Source organism: Delphinus delphis, chromosome X (assembly GCF_949987515.2).
Source record: "Delphinus delphis chromosome X, mDelDel1.2, whole genome shotgun sequence".
In the NCBI taxonomy this organism is placed as follows: Eukaryota; Metazoa; Chordata; class Mammalia; order Artiodactyla; family Delphinidae; genus Delphinus; species Delphinus delphis.
Genome location: NC_082704.1, coordinates 30,531,339 through 30,552,667, shown reverse-complemented (window position 1 = coordinate 30,552,667; position 21,329 = coordinate 30,531,339). Strand labels below are relative to the sequence as shown.

The window sequence follows — 21,329 nt, the reverse complement described above, 5'->3', positions numbered from 1 at the left end:
AAGAAGAATATTATTTAACTGGTAAACGACATTTTAATGCCACCTTAGAAAAGATCTCAGTCTATCTTATTACCAAATAATGTGATCAACAGACACCCTTGCCAAAGTGTTAACCATCACCTGACTTTATATTAAATATATTTTAAAAAGATAGCCTAAGAACAATTAAGTTACAAAATATAAATGCTCCATTTTCTCCTTAAGAAACAAACTCTTATATCCAAGATTGGGGCATAGGAAATCCAGTTATTATTTTCCTATTATAAATTTTACAAAACAAACCTCTTGAAAATATTCCTGGTGGATCGACCTGAAAATCTCAGGAAGAATAAGAGGGAAAACTGAACTTTGTTTCTCAAAAGGGGATATCAAGTTATAAATGCTGAAAAACACTGCTCTAGAGAATGGACAACTCAGCATTCTATAGGCTTCCTGAGCATGATTATTTGACTGGGTAAAATATATTACAAGTTAGGTAAGGTGGGTCAACATATGGTCTCTTATTTTAAACTCCAAACTGCAGAGGGGATTCTCAATTAAATTTGAGTGTTCTCAGAGTCATATACATATATTTAATACCACAAAATGTTTTTAGAATGATAGTTTTGGGGGAAGAACTGATATGATCGTGGAGGTTAACTCACTTTGACAGTAAAATTTTAACAGACTCATTTAGTATAAAATTAATATATACTCAATATATAAATGAAATTAAGTAACACAAAAATAGAGAGTGGAACTCTATCAAAATTGGAAAGAGATTAGGGAGGGAATAGGGTTGGGAATGTCTGTTATATGCATTATTGATAATCAAAAAATAGAAGAAGAGAATGGTGATTTTACATCAAGACAGTTGCATTAAAATGACTGTATTAAAATGTACCAGTAGTTAGAATGGCGACCATTAAACTGTCTTGCTTTGTTATTTAATGAATCATCATTTACGATGATGACAAAGGTTTTACTTCCTTTGTTAAGTATGTATTGAAAAAGTTATTGAAAGCCAGCTTTCCAAAGAGAAAAAAATGAAATTTAAAAAGTGTAAAATGTAAAAATTGAAAGAGCCCCAGCAGCTCTCCTCAGAGTGCACAGGAAGTCACTCATTATAAGTTTGTGAAGATCCTAGCTTGCCTGCAAATATTTTCACTGTGTTGGAGAAATAGGTTAAGGTACACATGCAGGTAAGTTTACATTCTCAAGCTTCAAACTGTGCTCACACAAGGCCATCTCACATAAATCAATGGCCTCATAAGCCTTGCCTTAAGACCAAGTAAAGACCAAGGTAGTAAAGACCAATGTCAGCCTTAGTAGAATGTGACGTAAGTCAATTTTATTTTTAGTATCTCCCTTTCAGCACTATTCCATCCTTACCATATTGTCTCCATTATGATTGCTCCTTGCTCTTCTCCCAGGCTTGTGCACCCCTCTTTGTACACACACCCGCTGACATCTTGCTCTTATCCAGCTTTTAATTGGAGAAGATCTGATACACAAATTCATCCTAGGGTGGCAATACTTAATAAGTCCTATCCCATCCAGAGAGGCACGTTTTAACATTGAAAATGTGGCTCCAACAACTGAATTTCTTGATGGGCTGAAAGAGAAAATGTGCCCCAAATCTCATCACGTGGGTATGTAAGGTTGTTGCCTACTTCACTTCTCTGAAAGGCTGGCCTTGTCAGGGCATGTTAGTGACATGAAAAAATATATGTACAACCTGCTTAATATAAAGGTTAGAGACTGGTTATTTATGGTAAATAATTTTGTTAATGTTAAATGTGTTAATTCTCACTGTATATAGAAGAGTACCAAGAGTTATGTTATAATGTATAATGTATATGTGTACATTCCAAGTCTTTAAAATGATATTTTCCAAGTCTTTAAAATGTTGGGTACCTGGTGATTTCTGTGGCTATTTTAGCTATATAAGATTCAATTGATCTTAAAAAATAAGTCAGTTGACCTGATTTGTCTCCAGCTGTCATTCGAATTTAGTAAGACCTTCCCTAAAGCCCTACTTATGCTACCTATGCTACTGTGAAATACGTATATCACAGTCAAGGTAATAATTTAGGTAATGTATTCAAAGTCTCCTATGAAAAATGATCAGTTGGACAACTGTGCTTCTCCTGAGCTGGATAAGGTTTGTAATATCAGTAAGTATCAAAAGTAAACATTATCTTTTTTCTGTAAAGCCATATTAGCATTTAAAGTTTCTTCTCAGAAAACGCTAATGTAATGAAGAAATGGTGTACATACATTGATTCTACACTGTCATGGTAGGATTTATACTTGTCGCTCTCTTGACACATATATTAACAATTTAAGAATTTTATCTTCTATCTTTTAACCTTTTATTTATGTGGCCTTCTATTGCTAAGAATAAATACAAATTCACCTAGAATTTTTTTTCAGTATGAGTTCTTTGATATATAACTGAGTGTCTATTATTGCAGAGTTTTTTCTCTAGATAATTAAATTACTTTAGTTAAAACCTAAGTAGACTATAACAAAAATCAAGTATTACCTATATTGATAGACAATTCCATTATTTTCACTTTGCAGTGTATTGTACTTAGTTGCTTTATTCACAAATAGTTTAATTTCTTGGATTTGATAAAATAAGTGTATTTTATCACTCTTCAACTCTTCATTTGGTTAAAGTAAATAATACATAATTAAAACTCATGAAATATATACAGAATTGAGTGTTAAGTAACAGAATATAGTGTGTCCCGTGAAGAGTATATGTCTTTTATGTCACCTATAGGAACTAACATGGTACAATATCTCACACATAATATGTATTTAATAATATATTCAATAATTCATTCAATAATAACAAACTAATAATGGTAAAATAATGGCACTTCTAGAAGAGAGGTACTCAATCAGGCATGATTTTTAGCAAATGAATATATATACACATTCAAAGCATAGGAAAACCTCAGCCTTTGTAAGACAATTCCACATGCCTCACATTTTTTACCTTTATTAATATTCCAAAAATTTAAGTGGTCCTTTATAATAATCAATTAAACTGAAAAACATGGCATTAACTAAGTACTTAAAGAAATATTTATTGATTTTAATAATCTAATTGAGCCAATTGATAACTTGAAAAACCATGTACCATACACATTTTTCACTCTGAGTAGCCTGCACCAAAATCCACCAAGGCTGACAATAGTTTAGAGTGTACACATCCTAAGCTATTTCAACTGTTCAAAAGAAGTGAAAGTTACTTTATTTTGGAAAGGTAAGTAGCCCAGCAGTTTCAAAGGAGAGTTACATTTCCATCCATACTAGATAATAACAGTAAAATAATTTCACATGTATGTTTTCTGTTTTGGGATATATGCCTTTCAAAATATGCTTCCACTTTTAAAGTATACATTTTCAAAACATTTATATCTCCTTAAATATAAAATATGGGTATAACTTAAGTAACTGCAGTAAGCAAATTAATATATGTCATATAAGAGGATATCATGATCAAAGAGTTTATGACATAAACGTTGATTTTTTTACTTCACTCTTTTAAAATATTTATTAGTCTTAAGTTTAGTACATATTGCTCTAATTTAAATAATACCACATATTTTAAAAATAAAATACAGATACTTTAGTGGAGTGGAATTTTTATATGTTGTGTGAAATGAATATTTGTGTATTGAGTCATGTTTCTATTGCATTTTACTCTAATTGTTTTTTCTTTAACTCAAATTTTAAAATTACTTTACCTCCACCAAAATTATACATGTGATCCTGACAAGTAATACATTGCATAGGTTAGCTTGCCAACAATTGCTTTCTGAAATATTCCCTTTTTATAAATCTAGGTACGGTCATTCATTTAAATTTCTCAAAATTAAATATCTTTATTTGTATTTTTAGAGATACTAATAAGCTAGTACTAAACTAATAAAAAGAGAATAAGAAAACATGAAAATCAAATATTTATGGTATGTTCATTAAAATCTGTATATAATTAACTGCCATTCCACTGAGTATTCTCATTGACTTCATAGGGTTTTGATTACGAGAGAACAAACTTTCAATGTGTTGCAAGTTTCTTAGCATCATTGCTAATGGCACTATCACTTAGATAGCTAGATTAGGCAAGAAACGGTCAGCCATCCTTGAACATCTTCCTATCCCTTATGTCCCATAACCAAATTCATCACTAACTCCTGTCAGTTTTAGCTCCTAAATGTCTTCACTCCATTTCTACCATCATTATACCAGTTTGGCTTTCCATTATCTTTTGTCTGAGTACTGGAATAGGCTCCTAACTAATATGCACCCAATTATACATTTGCACTCCCAAATTCATTCTTCCAAATCTTATTTCTCTTAGAATAAATACCCATATATTTATCATGGTTTACAAGGGACCACCTGATCTGGCCCCTGTCAACCTCTTCAGCATCATATTTTACACTTTCCCCTCACCCTCCTCATGAATGCTTCAGCGGCATAGTCTACTTCCAGTTCCTTGAACTCACCATTCTCTCTCTTCTGCTGTGAAAACTTCCTTGCATTTCCCACCTCTCCTAACACATCGCCAGTTAACTTCTTTTAAACCTTCAAAACATAACCTAAAAGATATTTCTTCTGGGAACAGGGAAGCCCTCTTGCCTACCTACCTCCCAAGACTAAGTCAGTTTCCTCTGTTATATACCCTCATAGGTAACACTGTGTAACTTCCCACCATAGCACTTATCACAGTCCATAATTATACATTTATGTTTGTGATTAGGTGAGGATTGCTATGGCCTCCACTAGATGTGAACTCCATGAGATCAGGGACTGTATTTGCTTTTGCTCAGTATTATATTCTTAGTGACTAGAAGAGTGCCCAACATATGATTCAGTAACTATTCATTGACTGACTAACTGAATGAACAAATTTAGGTATTATCTATTAAAAGTCATTTGTGTAACTTTTTGTGATGGTTAATCTGTGGTTGTTCAATTGCAGAAGATTTTTTCTACTCCTCCCCAGTGGTAGTTATAAATATTGCAGCCTGGTGAAAAATTAGACCCCTCAGTTACTAAGGCCTTAACATAGGGTTTCAAATGTCAGCTACCTACTAAGTTTGACAGCAGTAAAAGTATTGCCATGACTTTAAATGTAACATTAGCTACACAAGCAGCTGACACTTTTATAAATGCCTAATACCACATATGAATTGTTGAATAGTCCAACAGAGATATTGAATAAGTCTCTCTTGCCCTGTTCCATGCACTAAGAGCTTCATATTCACATAACCAAATTATATCACTGCTATGCATTATTAAATAAGTAAATTCAAATTTGTGGCAAATGAATTAAGCATAAGTTGTAAAGTATTAAGGATTACTGCTAATGGAGCTTACGTTTCACACTAAAAAAGAATGGGGGTGGGGGAGGGATGGACTGGGAGTTTGGGGTTAGTAGATACAAAATATTACATATAGAATGGATAAACAACAATGTCCTACTGTATAGCACAGGGAAACATATTCAATATCCTGGGATAAACCATAATGGAAAAGAATATAAAAAATAATGTGTATATGTGTATAACTGAGTCACTTTGCTGTACAGCAGAAATTAATGCAATATTGTAAATCAACTATACTTCAATAAAAAATTAATTTAAAAAGAATATATATATTGCATTTAATTATGAATAATAATTGATTATATGAATATATGGAATATATTTAATGAATATATATATTAATATAATTGAAATGTGATGTTACTAAATGAATACATTGCTAAGTGGTCTAATTCTTAGTTCATATTTCCTCCTGGCTAATGAAGCTTTCTCATTTCTACTTTAGTCTCATACTGTACTTTATTTTTATTCCACTGAATTTCACTTGCTATCTTGCAGTGGCCCAAGTTTGTCTTAAATTACATATATCTGCCATAACTCATACAGTTTAATATCCTAGTCATGTTTCCATTTTTTCATCTGTTAAAATATCGACAAACAATTTTAAGACAGCACAATGAGTGCTAGAGCAATGTTTCACAAAACTTACTGTGGATAGAATCATCTGGGGATCCTTTAAACCTGCAGATTCTGATTCATTAGGTCTGAGAAGGAGCCAGAGAGTCTGCGTTTCTAACAAGCTCCCAGGTGATGTTGATGCTGCTGGTGCTCGGCCTATATTTGGAATAGTAAGGTAACAGCAGGAGTCAACAAACTTTTTATGAAAAGGGTCAGATAGTAAATATTTTTGATGCTGTGGACCATACGGTCTCTTGAAACTTTTCAGCTCTGCTGTTGTAGCATGAAGTCAGCTATAGACAACATATACATAAATGAGTATGGGTGGGGCTAGGTTCGAAGAAAACTTTATGAATACTGAAATTTGAATTTCATACTGTTTTCACTTAGTATGATATATTATTCATCTTTTTATTTTTTTCCCAACCATATACAAATGTAAATGCCATTCTTAGCTCATAGGCCATACAAAAACAACCTGTAGTCTATCGACCACACTGCTAGTCCATAAAGTACCAATGGGTGACTTTGCCTGAGGCTGGAGGTGTGTGGTAAGACAGGTTCTGTAGAAAACATTATAGCTGCCTTGAAGAAGTAATGGTTTTCTGGACAGAGAAGAAGTAGGAAGTGAAAGAGAGAGCTATAGGCAAGCAACAGCATTAGTGGTTTCTAAACTGAAAGCATAGGAGTGTGACATAAGAACAACAAGCCTGCCTAGGTGGAGAAGGCTCAAAGGAAATGGGAATTACTTATATGCATATCTAAATAATTTCCAGTTTTAATGAGTAGTGGTGTCAGGTGAGCAGAATGAGAAGTGGGGGGTGCTATTAAGTTCCACATTTTAGAATTTCCAGAGAGTACTGGTACACTGGGAGGGAAAAAGAGAATAGAAATGATTGAGTAAACCAGGACAAAATGCATTTGAAAGGTCAGGACTCTCTGCAAGTGACTACAGACTGTTCTCAGTTGAAAGCTTTGGAGAAGCATTGATGTAAATGATCAGGGTTCACAAATTCATTGATGAATAGTGAAATGAGTATCACAAAGATAGGCAGAGCAAGGCAGGCAAGCCATTTGTCCACTGTTACAAAGCACACAGCAAAGTCAAAAGGGCACCTAAGAACTGACAACTGAAAATTCAAAAATGGTCTCAGGAGGCAGAGTCAAGATGGCAGTGTGGGAAGATGCAAAGTTAATGTCTCCCCACAACTAGGGTGCCTGCCAGCTGCTAGTGGGGAACTCTGATGCCCAAGGAGACAGGAGGAACCCCAAGTGAACTGGTGGCTTTTGGGATCTTGGTTCATGAGCCTGGGGTCAGGCCAAAGCTCCTGCAGTGGGAGCTCCAAGTCTTAACCACTGGACTAACAGAGAACCTCAGACCCCAGGAAATATTCATTGGAGTGAGGTCTCATGGAGGTCCTCATCTCAGCACCAAGACCCAGCTCTACTCAATAGCCTACAAACTCCAGTATTTGAAGCCTCAGGCCAAACAACCAGTAAGACAGGAACACAATCCTACTCATAAAAAAAAAAAAAGAGAGAGAGATGGCAAAAAATATGTCACAGATGAAGGAGCAAGGTAAAAGCCTACAAGACCAAATAAATGAAGACAAAATAAGTAATCTACCTGAAAAAGAATTCAGAGTAATGATAGTAAAGATGATCCAGAATCTTGGAAATAAATGGAAGCACAGATTGAGAAAATACAAGAAATGTTTAACAAAGATCTAGAAGAAATAAAGAACAAACAGAGATGAATAACACAATAACTAAAATGAAAAATACACTAGAAGGAATCAATAACAGAATAACTGAGGCAGAAGAACGAATAAGTGAGCTGGAAGGCAAAATGGTGGAAATAACTGCCAAGGAGCAGAATTAAGAAAAAAGGATGAAAAGAATTAAAGACAATCTCAGAGACCTCTGGGACAGTACTAAACGCACCAACATTCGAATTATAGGGGTCCCAGAAGAAGAAGAGAAAAAGAAAGGGTCTGAGAAAATATTTGAAGAGATTACAGTTGAAAACTTCCCTAACATGGGAAAGGAAATAGTCACCCAAGTCCAGGAAGCACAGAGAGTCCCATACAGGATAAACCCTAGAAAAAACACATCAAGACACATATTAATCAAACTAACAAAAATTAAATTCAAAGAAAAATATTAAAAGCAGCAAGGGGAAAACAAAAAATAACATACAAAGGAATGTCATAAGGTTATCAGCTGATTTTTCAGCAGAAAATCTGCAGGCCAGAAGGGAGTGGCAGAATATACATAAAGTGATGAAAGAGAAAAACCTACAACCAAGATTACTCTACCCAGCAAGGATCTCATTCAGATTCAATGGAGAAGTCAACAGCTTTTCAGAGAAGTAAAAACTAAGAGAATTCAGCACTACCAAACCAGCTTTACAACAAATGCTAAAGAACCTTCTCTAAGCGGGAAACACAAGAGAAGAAAAAGACCCATAAAAACAAACTCAAAACAATTAAGAAAATGGTAATAGGAACATACATATCAATAATAACCTTGAATGTAAATGGATAAAATGCCCCAACCAAAAGACACAGACTGGCTGAATGGATACAAAACCAAGACTCATATTTATGCTGTCTACAAGAGAGCTACTTCAGACCTAGGGAAACATACAGACTGAAAGTGAAGGGATGGAAAAAGATATTCCATGCAAATGGAAGTCAAAAGAAAGCTGGAGTAGCAATACTCATATCAGTTGAAATAGACTTTAAAATAAAGACTGTTACAAGAGATAAGGAGAGACAGTACATAATGATCAAAGGATCAATCCAAGAAGAAGATATAACAGTTATAGATGTTTATGCATCCAACATAGGAGCACCTCAATACATAATGCAAATGTTAACAACCATGAAAGGAGAAATCAACAGTAACACAATAATAGTAGGGGACTTTAACACACCACTTACACCAATGGACAGATCATCAAAACAGAAAATAAATAAGGAAACACAAGCTTTAAATGACACAAGAGACCAGACAGATCTAATTGATATTTATAGAACATTCCACCCAAAAGTGGCAGAATGCACTTTCTTCTCAAGTTCACACGGAACATTATCCAGGATAGATCACATCTTGGGTAACAAATCAAGCCTTGGAAAATTTAAGAAAATTGAAATCGTATCAAGCATCGCTTCTGACCAGAACACTATGAGATTGGAAATCAATTACAGGAAAAAAAAACTGTAAAAAAACACAAATACATGGAGGCTAAACAGTGCACTACTAAATAACCAAGAGATCATTGCAGAAATCAAAGAAGAAATTAAAAAATACATAGGAACAAATGACCATGAAACACGATGATCCAAAACCTATGGGATGCAGCAAAAGCAGTTCTAAGAGGAAAGTTTATAGCAATACAATCTCACCTCAAGAGACAAGAAAAATCCCAATCTCAAATAATAAATCTAACCCTACATACTCAAAACAACTAGAGAAAGAAGAACAAAGAAATTCCAAAGTCAGTAAAAGGAAAGAAATCATAAAAATTAGAGCAGAAATAAATGAAATAGAAATGAAGAAAACAATAGCAAAGATAAATAAAACTAAAAGCTGGATCTTTGAGAAGATAAACAAAATTGATAAACCATTAGCCAGACTCATCAAGGAAAAAAGGAGGAGGACACAAAACAATAAAATTAGAAATGAAAAAGGAGAAATCACAACTGACACTGCAGAAATACAAAGGATTATAAGAGACTACTAAAAACAACTATATGCCAATAAAACAGACAACCACAAAGAAATGGATAAATTCTTGGAAAGGTACAATTTTCCAAGACTGAACCAGGAAGAATTAGGAAATATAAACAGACATATCACACATAATGAAATTGAAACCATAATTAAAAATCTAACAAACAAAAGTCCGGGACCAGATGGCTTCACAGGCGAATTCTATCAAACATTTAGAGAAGAGCTAACACCTATCCTTCTCAAACTCTTCCAAAATATAGCAGAGGGAGGAACACTCCCAAACTCATTCTATGAGGCCACCATCACCCTGATACCAAAACCAGACAAAGATGTCACAAAGGAAGAAAACTACAGGCCAATATCACTGATGAACATAGATGTGAAAATCCTCAACAAAATAGTAGCAAACAGAATCCAACAGCACATTAAAAGGATCATACACCATGATCAAGTGGGATCTATCCCAGGGATGCAAGGATTCTTCAATATATGCAAATCAAACAATGTGATACACCACATTAACAAATTAAGGAATAAAAACCATATGATCAATATGCATCATGCATCTCAATAGATGCAGAAAAAGCTTTTGACAAAATTCAACACCGATTTATGATAAAAACTCTCCAGAATATGGGCATAGAGGGAACCTACCTCAACATAATAAAGGTCATATATGACAAATCCACAGCAAGCATCATACTCGATGGTGAAAAACTGAAAGCATTTCCACTAAGATCAGGAACAAGACAAGGATGTCCACTCTCGCCACTCTCATTCAACATAGTGTTGGATGTCCTAGCCATGGAAATCAGAGAAGAAAAAGAAATAAAAGAATACAAATTGGATAAGAAGAAGTAAAACTCTCACTGTTTGCTGATGACATGATACTATACATAGAGAATCCTAAAGATGCCACCAGAAAACTACTAGAATTAATCAGTTAATTTGGTAAGGCTGCAGATACAAAATTAATGCACAGAAATCTCTGGCATTCCTATACACCAACAACAAAAAATCAGAAAGAGAAATTAAGGAAACACTCCCATTTACCATTGCAACAAAAAGAATAAAATACCTAGGAATAAACCTGCCTAAGGAGGTGAAAGACCTGTACTCAGAAAACTATAAAACACTGATGAAAGAAATCAAAGATGACATAAACAGATGGAGAAATATACCATGTTCTTGGATTGGAAGAATCAATATTGTGAAAATGACTATACTACCCAAAGCAATCTACAGATTCAGTGCAATCCCCATCAAACTACCAATGGCACTCTTCACAAAATTAGAACAAAATATTTTACAATTCGATGGAAACACAAAAGACCCCAAATAGCCAAAGCAATCTTGAGAAAGAAAATCGGAGTTGGGGGAATCAGGCTCCCTGACTTCAAACTATACCACAAAGCTACAGTAATCAAGACAGTATGGTACTGGCACTTAAACAGAAATATAGATCAATGGAACAGGATAGAAGGCCCAGAGATAAACCCACACACCTATGGTCAACTAATCTATGACAAAGGAGGCAAGAATATACAATGGAGAAAAGACAGTCTCTTCAATAAGTGGTGTGGGAAAACTGGACAGCTACATGTAAAAGAATGAAATTAGAACACTACCTAACACCATACATAAATATAAACTCCAAATGGATTAAAGACTTAAATGTAATACCAGACACTCTAAAACTCTTAGAGGAAAATATAGGAAAAAACACTCTTTGACATAAACCACAGCAAGATCTTTTTTGACCCACCTCCTAGAGTAACGGAAATAAAAACAAAAATAAACAATTGGGACTTAATTAAACTTAAAATATTTTGCACAGCAAAGGAAACCATAAACAAGACAAAAAGACAACCCTCAAAATGGGAGAAAATATTTGCAAATGAAACAACAGACAAAGGATTAATCTCCAAAATATACAAACAGCTCATGTAGCTCAATATCAAAAAAACAAAAAATCCAGTTAAAAAATGGGTGGAAGACCTAAATAGACATTTCACCAAGGAAGACATACAGATGACCAAGTGGCACATGAAAAGATGTTCAACATCACTAATTATTAGAGAAATGCAAATCAAAACTACAATGAGGTATCACCTTGTGCCGGTCAGAATGGCCATTATCAAAAAATCTAGAAACAATAAATGGTGGAAAGGGTGTGGTGAAAAGGGAACCCTCTTGCACTGTTGGTGGGAATGTAAATTGATACAGCCACTGTGGAGAACAGTATGGAGGTTTCTTAAAAAACTAAAAATAGAACTACCGTATGACCCAGCAATCCCACTACTGGGCATATACCCTGAGAAAACCATAATTCAAAAAGTGTCATGTACCATAATGTTCATTGCAGCACTATTTACAATAACTAGGACATGGAAGCAACCTAGGTGTCCATCGACAGATGAATGGATAAAGAAGATGTGGCACATATAAAGAATGGAATATTACTCAGCCATAAAAAGAAACGAAATTGAGTTATTTGTAGTGAGGTGGACGGACCTAGAGTCTGTCATACAGAGTGAAGTAAGTCAGAAAGAGAAAAAGTTAATACCGTATGCTAACGCATACATATGGAATCTAAAAAAAAAAAAATGGGGCTTCCCTGGTGGTGCAGTGGTTGAGAGTCCGCCTGCCGATGCAGGGGACACGGGTTCGTGCCCCGGTCCGGGAAGATCCCACATGCCGCGGAGAGGCTGGGCCCGTGAGCCATGGCCACTGAGCCTGCGCATCCGGAGCCTGTGCTCCGCAATGGGAGAGGCCACAACAGTGAGAGGCCTGTGTACCGCAAAAAAAAAAAAAAAAAAAAAAGATACTGATGAACCTAGTTGCAGGGCAGGAATAAAGAGGTAGACATAGAAAATGGACTTGAGGAACTGGGGCGGGAGGGCGAAGCTGGGGCGAAGTGAGAATAGCATCGACATATATACACTACAATAGATGACTGGTGGGAAGCAGCAGCATAGCACAGGGAGATCAGCTCAGTGCTTTGTGACCACCTAGAAGGGTGGGATAGGGAGGATGGGAGGGAGGCTCAAGAGGGAGAGTATATGGGGACATGTGTATGTATATGTCTGATTCACCTTGTTGTGCAATAGAAACTAAAACAGTATTGTTTAGCAATTATACTCCAATAAAGATCTATTTTAAAAAAGAAAAAAATATGGTCTCTACCAATGTCTCAGCATCTGACAGACTTTGCTGATGAGCTACAGTGTAGGCATACACAATGACAGGCACAACAAGCATATAGATTTTATAGAAGATGTTTCTATTACTTCTGTGGAAGTGGAAGTAGAGTGAGATGATGAAATATTACAAAAAACACCAGAGTTAGGAATTATGAAAGATGGAATATCAAGTACAAAATTAACTCAATCCAAACACTTTTAGGAATTCTTACTCTTCCTCTAATTCTCTTTCCATTTTCCATCTCATCCCTCCCAAAAGGACTTTGTCCAGTTGTTTTGGAGTTTTGTTTCACTGGAATGCTAGATGTGAAATAAGATTTAATGAGAAATTATTATACACAAGAGACTTCAGAATTAAAAAAAATTTCTCCCAACAAGCTAATAAATGGGGAATTTTTGCTCCCACTTATTTACCTATATCTCCCTGAAAACAGGGAGTGCATCTACTAGTAGCTGTGGCTTAGTCATAACCCAGGGATAAAAACGGAAGGCAGAGCAAAGGGAGAGTTTTCACTTTTCCACTCTAGAGGGAACGCACAAATTTTGATCAGAAAATTTTAGGTAATTTTTAAATACTGACTGACCATGAGAGGAAAGGTAACAGAGTTTTATTAATCAGAGTTAGAATAGCAAATGTAGACATAGGGAATTGTAAGTTTTTTTAACATTCAAAGGGCCTGTGATCAAGTTCCCCATCAAATGAGGAGCGATGTTATACATAGTTATAAGTTATCATTTACTGAATACTACTCAATGTCAGGCAATATGCTGAAAATTATACAAATTATTCCATTTAATTTTCACAACATTCCAATGAAAGTGCTTATTATTACCTGTACTTAATATATGAGGCCTCGAGGGCTTAAGTGAGTTATCCAAAGTCTCCTGAGTCCTATGGACTTGCCAAAGAAAAACTGCTATTATGTCAATCCAGTAATATTAAGTGCCTAGCACATACCAGATGCTAGACAAAAGTTAGCTATTGTTGTTCTTATTGTTACTATTGTTATTAGTATTATTGCCATTTACTCACCTCCTCTAAGCCTTGTTTAGCTCAACAATAACATGGAAGTTAGTATGATATAAATTTGTCAGATGGATTACATGCAATAACCCACTTAAAGTTTCTAGCATATAAAAGCCACTTAGTAAATGTCAAAACTGTATGAACTTTTCTCTTGAAGGATACTTTATATTTTTAAATGAGGCCAAACAAGGCAGTAGATATTGATATTTCCAGTTATTTAGTGGCATACCCCTGGATAATGAACTGGACAGTTTGTCTTCAGAAAACAATGTTTGACTAGAAAATGAATTTGGTTTAAGTACCTGGCGTCAGGAGGTTAAGAGAGTTTATGGCTAAAATACTCAGCACATACTTCAAAGTTTCTGAGCTTTTTTCCTGCTCCATCTACTACTTCCTATAGTTTGTATCTCTAAAGACTTGTACAGATATTTCCAAAGTGTTTGTGTATTTAACAAAATAGTATTATTCATAATGTTATTAAAATAGTATAATTCATTCATTTGTGCCCCAGTTTAAACATTGCCTTTTAATAGTTCAAGCAATGCTTATCGATAATGTGGGAGTACTCAATAAATGTGTTCAATAAACGTTGTATGAAAGTGTGAATGAATGACTCGTACATTATTATTTATTATTTTTATATCTTTAGATTTCTGCACAGAAAGCTTCCTTTAAATTGCATATATACTTATCTCTGCAAATTCATTTTAACAAAACACATAATGTTCCCCTGGATATAAAAGCATAAATGAATTAGTCTTTTTTTTTTTTTTTTTTTTTTGGCTGCATTGGGTCTTTGTTGCTGCGTGCAGCCTTTCTCTAGTTGCGGCGAGCGGGGGCTACTCTTCGTTGCGGTGCGTCGGCTTCTCTTTGCAGTGGTTTCTGTTGCAGAGCATGGGCTCTAGGCACACAGGCTTCAGTAGTTGCGGTGTGCAGGCTTCGGTAGTTGTGGCACATGGGCTTAGTTGCTCCGCGGCATGTAGGATCTTCCCGGACCAGGGATCGAATCCGTGTCCCCTGCATTGGCAGGCAGATTCTTAACCACTGCATCACCAGGGAAGCCCTTGAATTAGTCTTTATTACACTTTATTTTTTTAATTATAGTTAAAATTGACTTTGGTACTTGATGTGCTAACAGTTAAGTGCAGCACACCTTCCTTACATTGTTTGCTCCTTGGTGCTTTTCTTTATTTAATATTCATTTTGATGAGTTGGCACTCCTCGTGCCTTTAAAGTGTAAGCCAAATTTTCAGTTTACAAACAGATCTTTATGTTATTGGCTAACGGAAACCTCTGATTCTAAAAGGGAAAAAATGACCAAGTATCTCTAACATCCTAAAGAAACCTAAAATTTCAGTGTCTTCTCCAAATTTGTCCAATAAAGGCTGAGCTAGAAGGTACTTCTGTTTTCTGGTAAGGACAGGAGAGTCAAATCCACCACTTCTATAGTTTGTTCCAGCTCTAGAAAAGAATTTGGTGGAGGGGATTATAACTCATGGGTTAAAGAAGATTTAGACTTTTCTGTGGGATTGAATTTTTCAGGTGTATATGAAATTTATAAAGTAAATTCTGTTTCTTGCCAGAACTTTAATTTATGAGATCAGAAAAATGTTTGTTAGTTTTGGTACCATGCAAGTCATTGGCGATTTTGATAAGAGTTTTGTGTAGCAGTGGAGACAATCCAGATTGGAGAGGGTTTAGTTGTAAGGAAGTAAAGAGAGCGTGTCTAGACAACATGGTGGAATGGGGTGGTGGGAATTGACAGTAGTTGTCCTATTTGAGGGTCAGGACTTGGTGATTGGTTGTGAACAACTAAGAGAGAAGGAAGAGCCAAGGATGATTCTCAGCTCTCTGGCTTGCGCAGTTAGTGATATGAGATACTTTTTGCTGAGATGGGGTATACAAGAGGAGGGGAAGCAGTTTTGTTTGGGGAGAGGGACAGAGATAAATTTAGTTTAGACATGTTGGATTTGAGTTGCCTCTAAGATGCCCATTGGGTGATATCTAGTAGGCAGGTGGGTAGCAAGTTTTTCTATGGCTTCCACTTCCATCTCAGCTGTCTCTCCCATTGTAGACAGCCACTTCCCCATCGCTGATTTACCTGTCAGTACAAACACATCACTTTCCTTCTTCTAGAAATTTGTCTCTAGTTCACTTCCCTTTCTGATGCTCTTTTTTAATTGAGATATAATTGACACATAATACTAAAAAGTACATTTTTAAAGAGAGTGATTCTATGGGGAAAAATTTTTTTACTTGAGAGCTGATCATTGAAAAGATAGCTTAGGGGAAGAAAGCTGTAAAGTCAATGAGGGAAAAGAAATGAAGAATGGGTAAGATTTGCTTGTGTTGTAATAAGGTATAGGAAGTGTCTCTGAACTCAGCACTGAAGATGCAGTTGAATTTAGAGTGTGGAGAGGGCAGGAGGAAGAGCATTTCAAATGTGTGTGTCGGGGGTGGGGGTGGGGGAGGGCTGCATGAAAAGATTGGAAACGAACGAGCATTGAATGAGGCAGAGTTGATGGGGCCTGTGACCTTATTGGGTTATACTTAGTAACAAAATAAGGTGGGGTAGACCAAGTGAGAGCAACATGGAAATGATAGAGGAAGATGCTGACCACGGGGTTTTGATAATATTTATAGCAGCTCTTCCAAAGAGAAACTCCTATAAGTATTTAGAAATATGGGACTGGATCTCTCATCTTTCAGTTCTGATGCTTTGGTATTGTGCCCTCCAATGATTACACCTGTAACAAACATCCCCTACCACCAGGTGGCTATAGAGTTGTGTCATGCTCCATAGCTTTCCGGTGGTTGGGACTCTAGGGGGACAAAAGTCCTTCCAAGCCACAACTTTTAAAATCTGATCATCTACTTAACGTCCCATCTACTATCTAGACAACCTTTTAGGAAAAGTTGAATTAAGATCATCACTTCTCAATATTCCCAAGCTTAGGGAATTGATTTATGTGTTAAATTCCCAAGGGAGGCACCAAAACAAATGAAATAGAAGGAGTAAATATGATTTGTATTTAGTTTCTGTGTACCTTACGCTATAACATATGACTTGTTCCCAGACAACTTTCTTTATGTTTGCTATCCAACATTGAATTCTGCCAGTTAAAAATAATTTTTTTACTCCTCTCCAACAATTGACTAATTGAGATTTCCTATGGCAGAGTTATAGCTGTGAGAAGGGATATCAACTGAATTAGAGGAAAAGAAAAGTATAGCTAGGCTCTCTAAAGCCTTCAGGAGAAGGTCAGTGGCAATTTGGATAGTACGAGTTGGCAGAATACAGATCCAGTAGTTCTGCCTTCATTATACTTTATGATATCACTCCCCGGAGAACATAAAGTTCTCAGTTTATTTTTTGGGAAAAATATGTAAATCCAAGATCATTATTTTTGACTCTTCATATTAATAAGTAGTGCCTTAAGTTTGCATTAGAACTAAAATGATTTAACCTAGTTTTTAAAAAGCAAAACACTACAACTTACATACCAAAGTATCCCGTCACAAGAAAAGGATGACGTTTATTGCTCTAAATTATTCAGTTTTCACACAATTTGCTGTAAACAGTTAACTAATAGAAGAGTCCAGAACTAGTAGTTGATGGCGATAACAGTGAATTTTATCTTTTTTCCTCCCACTTGAGTCCCCGGCGGTTAGAATAAAGAATGAGTGGACTAAGTTATCTGGATAATATACCCTTAAATATTAGATTAATTAACCAAAATAATTATGGAGAATTATTATGTGATGAGCACTATGCCAGGAACTGTGGGCGTTGCAGATAACTCTTAGCTAGGATCTATGACATCTCAGGTTGCTTATAATCCTATTGGTGAGATAAGATTAATTATGGAAAAACAAACAAAAAAGGAAGAATGTTACAAAAAGCCAAATCATGTGCTCTGAGCAATAAAGATTATACAGGTACAAAGGGGAGGAATCAATGAAGCCTGCATTTCAGCCTTTCAGAATCTTCAGGAAGTGAGCTTACAAACTGGGATGAATTGTACACAAATTTGCCATCATTATCTCTTCCATTTCATTAAGCAGTCTATTTGTCTTTTTTACACCTTACCCAGGCATTCACGTAAGTATCTTGTACATAAGTATCTTATATGCATAAATATTTGCTGGTTGATCGATTAAATTTTTGAGGATATTAGTAAAAGCAAGCAAAAGAGAGACATTTTGCTTTTCTGTCCAATATATAGTTACCTTGAGAAAAATCTGTATTGACCATGGATAAAGTACCTTATCATTAGATCATAGTGCCAGTCTGAAAGTAAAGCTTATAGATCTGCTTCTTAAAGAGTGCAGTGCCCAGTAGCTCACCCTCACGACACTGAAGAATGAAGGTAAAAATGTGAATGCTTGTTGGACTCTGAAAACAATTTTGGTTCACTGGTCTGCATCAATTAGTCATAACTTAGAATATCAAGATTTTAATAATGCCAGTAGTTAACTTTTCAGCAGAAATGTTTCTCTAATGCTTCATATATCCAAAAATTGAAGCAAATATTTAAATAGTGTGAGTTTGGTCTCCTTTTAGGAGCAGTATTTAAGTAGTATCTATCTTATGCTTAAGAAAAGCAGGATTTCTTTTTTTTAATCTTCATATCTTTATATTAAGGAACTTTTGTTTGTTTAGACATGCTCCTCTTCCACAAAAACAAGAGGCATTGAATGATATTGTTGCAATTAATGCTAGGCACGTACATAATTTTACTGGGACATGGTTAGACAATAATGACACATCATCATAGATAGGGATAGAATGGCTACCACTGATGAAATATTGATAAAAACCTTGACTAAATTTCTTTTAGGTGAATTATCTCTACTACAGCATTGCATTTTGATGAGTATACATACTGGAAGTAATATTATAATTTAGCATTAAGGCTGTTGCAATCATACTTACATATAAAATAATTACTCTAGGAAACTGCAAGTGCTTTTCAAAATTGTGGAATAATGAACACATATTTTTCTACATGATGAACTAAATGGGATGACAACTTCATAAATGAATAGTCTTCTAAAGAAAATGTGAACTATTAGAACACATAATTAATAAACAGTTTGTCACATGTTATTTTCCACCTTTTTGCATTCATATCCATCAAATAGTCTGCACATTGAAGACAGTATCTATATTCTAACAGGTTAACCAACAGTTTGGAAATAAGTCTCCTTTGTTGGAAAAATAGAAACAAGTGTGAATTCATATTTTTCTCTTCAATTTGCCATTATTCTAGAATTTTAGGCAGGAAAATACGTTCTTTATCATTCATAGATAAGCGTCATTGTACACTTTAAATTTGGGAGTGCACTTTTTCTCTACTCTTAAATTAGGTATTGCTTACTTTTAAATTGTTTTCTTCCTCTTCATTTTTAAAAACCTTTCACCAACAAAGGCCTAGAATATCACCAGTAGTTCTCATTTTGCTGAGAAAGTTCTCGTATTTGATTCCATTCTCTTTCAGGTGTGTAAGAAAAGTCCTAAACCTCAACTTTGGTAATGAACCTTCCTTATTCAGGGAGGGCAGGCAAGAAGGAAATGGAACATTTTATACCTCCTGTATTGATAAAATCTTTAAAGTTTAAAAGAACCAAGCATTTGAGGGAATGTGAATCAAATAGATTTCTTATGCATTACTGGCAGAAGTATACACTGTACAACTACTAGGGGGAAAAAGTTGGCATTATCTCCTAAAAGTGAATATTCACAATGTGTATACAATGTACTGTTTTATTTTTTCATTGATTAATCGATTTTGTCAATGGAGCCGTGTTGATGAGATGATAATGGTGATTCACATAGCAATGGTTAGAGTTAATCCAGTCCTGTGCACTTAAGGCCAGACCGTTTTTCAAATTCCAGGATGGCTGAGCACCCAAGGGGGCATCATTTGGTAAGGCAGCATAATAGGCTAGGGCAAAACTAGAAGGGGTATAGAAAAAGGCTTTTTTTAAATAGGAACACTCTACATTTAGAGTAGTGCTTGGTTCATAGAATTTTATCAATGACTTCATGAAACAAATAATGAAAAAGAAGTAATAATGATTATTTGCCAATGGCTGCTTGAGGTGACAAATTTTTAGTCATAACCAGGAGAAAAAATGGGAGGCACATCAAATGGATAGTTTTCTGTTTTGTACATTTGGGAGAATGTGAGTTCCTTCCAGATACACAGGAAAAATGTGTCTTTGTCTTTTACATAATTTCAGAGTAGTGATCTACAAATTCTCATCAAGAAACTTTAAGCAATTTTAAATAGTCATATTCAACATTTAAGCCAACATAAACAATTAGGTATAAAGCAACTTGGCTTTTGTAAGGGAAAATTATAAGACAAGTAGAAAAATATGGAATTATTAACAAAAAAAAATCTAAAAATGTTTAACTAACTTCCTCACAAATGTAATTTGAAAAAGAAAAAGAGAATTGCCATTGGTTACATGGGAGGTGTTTAGTTGTGACAATAGCTATTATTGATTGAACATCTACTAATGTCACCTACTGGACTGGACTCTACAAGTTATTTCTTCTAACTCTCGCAACAGTCACATATGAGGAAACATAGGCCAAGAGGGCTTTAATGAGTTTCCAAGGTTCCATAGCTAGTGAGTGTCAGAGCCTGGATTCTGAACCCAGACCTGCCTGATTCTAAACTCACAATTCCTTCACCTGAAGCTGACCCATGTGTGCGGTAGCCATGCCGAGGGAATGAAGCAATGGATCCTGAGATGTTTCAGGTCTCCCATCCACACCCTCCTTCAAGCTGGTTCTTCGGCACAAAACACAGCATCCCAACCCTAGCTCCACTGTCAACAGCACTGGCAAGTGACCCACTGGGCTCCTCCTTGACCAACTGGGCATCGAGCAGTGCCAAAGCAAATCCCTCCACAAAGCTGGGAGAGTCATGCTGTGGGCTACTCCTGCATGCAGGTGGGTACATATCTCCTGAGTCCTGGGACCCTGCCTAAGAAAAGTGAGGAGGTGGAGAAACAAATCAAGCAGCTCAGTATCTGCTACTACTAGATAAAAGTGACTATGTTTGAATCAGCTTAATAGCAGGTACTCAATAAATGTTATCACCGTTATTGCTTATTATCATCATAATTGCTAGCTGTGTAGCTCTTAGCAATTCACATTAACTCTCTTAGACTCAGTGTCCTAGTCCATAAAATAAGCTTGACACTACTGGAATGATCTAAGATTGTCATGGTGATTATATTACAAGATAAATTCATTTATATTCACTGGCAAATTGCTCATTAAGTGTTAGGATAGGAGAGATAAGTTGTTTTCTCCTTTTGATGTGACAAAAATAG

At 35.5% G+C, this 21,329-nt stretch overlaps 1 non-coding gene across 1 annotated transcript; it reads left to right on the top strand.

Moving 5' to 3' along the window:
- The first annotated feature begins 20,826 nt into the window (after positions 1-20,826).
- LOC132419081 (small nucleolar RNA SNORA35) lies at positions 20,827-20,955 on the top strand. The gene has a single exon (XR_009518095.1). It is a non-coding gene; the product is annotated as a small nucleolar RNA SNORA35 (small nucleolar RNA).
- The last annotated feature ends 374 nt before the right edge of the window (positions 20,956-21,329 follow it).